This window comes from Acipenser ruthenus, chromosome 5 (assembly GCF_902713425.1).
Source record: "Acipenser ruthenus chromosome 5, fAciRut3.2 maternal haplotype, whole genome shotgun sequence".
In the NCBI taxonomy this organism is placed as follows: Eukaryota; Metazoa; Chordata; class Actinopteri; order Acipenseriformes; family Acipenseridae; genus Acipenser; species Acipenser ruthenus.
The window spans coordinates 59,476,466-59,480,699 of NC_081193.1; positions in this window are offsets into that span (position 1 = coordinate 59,476,466).

The following is a 4,234-nucleotide window of genomic DNA, read 5'->3' on the forward strand; positions in this document are numbered from 1 at the left end:
TGTGTGTTTTTTTTGTTTTTTTTTTAACCATGAGATTTTGCTTCATGAGCAGGAAGATGTCTTTGGGCCCTTTTTACTTCTGCTGTAAGCATGAAGATGTCTATTTGGTATAGTTACGTTAAATAGGGCCAAGCAGATATTTATATATATATATATATATTTTTTTTTTTACTCAAGCTGAACTGCCAGGTCTGCCTTTTTGTGCACAATGGGGAAAATAACATGTTGTTCAAAAAAAAAAATTCAATTGTACATATTAGCTTAAATTATTTTAGTTGAATGAAAAGTATAAAACTCATTCTGAACATAACGCTTTTGCCATAGAAAGTACTCAACACATCAAGGACCACCTACATAACACAGTTGCATATGTTTTGTAACTGAATTGAGCACTAAAGTCTTCTGTTCAGACTCCTTTGTTAAGGCCAATGAAGTGAACATTAAGGATTAAGTAAACCCATGACATTTGTTCTATGTGGTATTTCTTGCATTCATTGAGAGTAGATGCAGGGAGCAGGTTAATGGCAACATTGGAGTACCAGCTGTACCACAGGGGTAGCTATAACCTGAAAGGCTTCAGGTGAGAATAAAACAAAAGATGATCAACAAATTAAAAAAAATTAAAGAATTCATTATTTTTTGGCCCTTTCAGACGAGGCATGTTTTTCCTGAAATTTCCTACTCTAGTACAGGCTTTCAGTGTGGAAGTTTTTGGGTACAACTAAAACATACAATGCTGAGACCATCTGAGGGCGGTGATCTCGGTACGATTGGCTGCATACCCAGTATGATTTGCAAGTTTGTGCTACAGCGTGAAATCAAAATGTACCTGGTGGTTGGAAACGTACTAAACTAATAAGGGTACCAAACAAGGTTAAACATTTATTCCCAAGCTATAGTATTACTCCCCTGACATGCACTTCAAGGAGATCACCATGTGGTTTTGTCTCTGTACATTTGCAAGGATAGGAAACTGCAGTGTGGAACATTTCCTCTGGGTAGAGCTGGGTACACTGGTGGCCCTTGGGACTTCATACCCATAACAAGTTTATTAGAAAAAAAAAAAAAAAAACACATTTCTGTTGTGTGTAAAATGCATTGCAGTCGGCGCCGCCTAATCGGGATACTGATCGGGATTGCTGCTTAAATGAGATACAACTCTGGGAAATGATTCTTCCCAATGCTATTTATGTTTAATTGGGATACAGTATTTTCAAATGATGAATGAAGATCGCATTTCAGAGCAAGACAGGTTGTGTAGCGTTACGCTGTGACGTGTGTAATTACGCAAGGAGGAATCGCCTGTGGTTTCTCAAGCTGCTGTTTCAAAGAATGTGGGCAGGTCAGCATAACAGGTGCCTCGCCTTGTGATAAGTTGTGATTTCATTGTTTTTCATTTCATGTAGAAATTAATCTTTTTTTGTTTGTTTGTTTAGGAATAAAAAAAAATCATATTTTAAATTATGCGTCTTTTCATTAAGAAACAAAAAAGCGACTAAGGTTGTCTCAACTGCCTCTCGTTTAAGCGGGAGAGCTGCTTCTTCTGCCTTTTTTCCTTCTCCCGAGGCGTCCCGCTAAAGCGGCACCGGCTGTATTCCCACTGATCTTTTAAAATCTAAATAAACAACATTCACTGTCATCACAGACCATTCCACAGAACAAACAAGTTTAACATTACGTGGAACAAGTAATACTGGAATGCCATTCAAGCCCTAACTTTATCAATGATGCAGCAACATGATTTCAATTATTCTCATGCATTCATGTTTCAAGTCCCCCCACCCCAGATAGGTTCATCAGTAATATGCAGGGATGCACAGATGATGCTCTCAGTATACTGTTATTTCACATTCCCTATTGTGTTTGAACCAAAAAAAACAATTTATGAATGATTATATCTGGTCTGCAGAGTTGTCATGTATTATTATTATTATTATTATTATTTATTTCTTAGCAGACGCCCTTATCCAGGGCGACTTACAATTGTTGCAACATATCACATTATACATTATACAGATATTGCCTTGGTCGTAGCTCTCAGCACATGTGTAGACTGCTAGGGTTCCCCAATCAATACTGGCTTAAGGATTGTCAACCTTCAGGTGATTCAGCAATTGATGCATGATCTGAGAAAAATAATTAGACGTGAAAGTGATATTATGAAGAAAGACATTGCAATATACAAGTATGTTCTTATTAAAACGAAACTAAAATACTGTAATAAACAATTTTTATATAGTCACAGACAAAAGTATGGGAATCCTACACTGAATATAAGATGATGCAAAAAAAACCCCGTTAAATACAAGCACAGTGAACATTAGCCACTAATTAATGACAAAGACCAAAATACACAATCTCTGGTAGTTTAGCAAACAATCTTAAAAAAAAAAAAAGCATTTAAGCAATTTCAAATATTTGCTCATGACAAACGTATTGGCACCATTATATTAAAAGTTAATAGAACTAATTTAAAATATATTTATTGATTGAAAATCATTACACAGTAACTAAGCTGCATTATAAAGTCAATGACCAAAAAAGGAATTTGAAGATAATAATAGTGCACAAAAGAACTGTCCAAAGGCACCTGAACACAGAAGAGATGTATGCATGTAGATCTTGCTGCAAACCACTTTTAAAGAAAATTCAGAAAACAAACCGCCTAAAATTTGTCAAAAAAAATAACTTTTCCCCCCAAAATGGACCACAGTATGTTTGGAGAAAAAAGGGAAAGCCTTCAATAAAGAAAACCTTGTACCTACAGTTAAACATAGAGGTGGTTCGATCATGACATGGGGGTGTTTTACAGTTCAGGGACTGGAGACATTCATGTGAATGAAGATCGAATGAATGCAGCCATGTATCAAAACATAGCATAACACATAACACAAAGCATATGGCTGTCAACTAAAAGTTCTAGAATGATCTTCCCAATCACCAGATCTAAATCCAATAGAAATGCTTTGGGCTGATCTGAAAAAAGCTGTAGCCAAGCATTGTGTGTCCAATCTGTTTGAGCGGAAGTAAATATGCAAGACAGAAAGGACCCAGATTTCACCAACAAGATATAACATACTGGTTAAGAATTATCATAAGTGTCTGAAAGCCATAGTTAAAGCAGGGGTGCCAATACTTTTGTGAATGAATACTTTTAATGAAGTGAGTTAATTTTTTGATAAAGATTACACCGTATAACATTTTTTTTTTTTGGTTCCTGGGTAGTAAGTGTTATTTCCTAATTGCTTATGCCTCAAAAGGATAGAAAGTGGCTATTATTCCCCACAAACTTTGCTTTTGTGACCAGGACAGTGATATTTTGAAATTTACCTATTTCCAATGAGAAAACGGGCGAATTTGTGTCTTTTCGTTCACATAAAGTCAGAACAGAAACAACATATGAATCCAAATTAACATATATTTATACTAAAGTAATACAAAAATGACTACAAAAGATTTAGAAGTAAGTAGTTTTTCGAGATTTACGATTATACTGTAAATCACTTTCATGAATCAGCCCCCAAATGTAGTCTCCCATCATGTTCTCGTTATACTGTCCTTGGTAGCGGCGTTCAAAGTCCAGTATATCCTGGTGGAAGCACTCACCTTGCTCCTCTGAGTACGCTCCCATGTTCTCCTTGAATTTATCAAGATAAGCATCAAGGATATGGACTTTGAGGGACATCCTACAGCCCATTGTGCCGTAGTTCTTCACCAGAGTCTCAACCAGCTCCACATAGTTTTCGTCCTTGTGATTGCCCAGGAAGCCCCGAACCACTGCGACAAAGCTGTTCCAAGCCGCTTTCTCCTTCCTAGTGAGCTTCTTGGGGAATTCATTGCACTCCAGGATCTTCTTTATCTGTGGTCCGACGAAGACACCGGCTTTGACCTTTGCCTCAGACAGCTTAGGGAAGAAGTCTTGAAGGTACTTGAAGGCTGCCGACTCCTTATCTAGAGCTCTGACAAATTGTTTCATAAGGCCCAATTTGATGTGCAGTGGTGGCATCAGCACCTTCCGGGGGTCCCAGCCGTACTCATCATACTTCAAGGCATCCAGCAAGGTCTTGATGCTGTTGTAATCCTCTTTGAGGTGCACCGAGTGAGCCAGAGGAAGAGACGGGTACTTGTTACCATTATGGAGCAGCACGGCATTGAGGCTCCTGGATGAGCTGTCAATGAAGGACAGTATAACAAGAACATGATGGGAGACTACATTTGGGGGCTGATTCGTGAA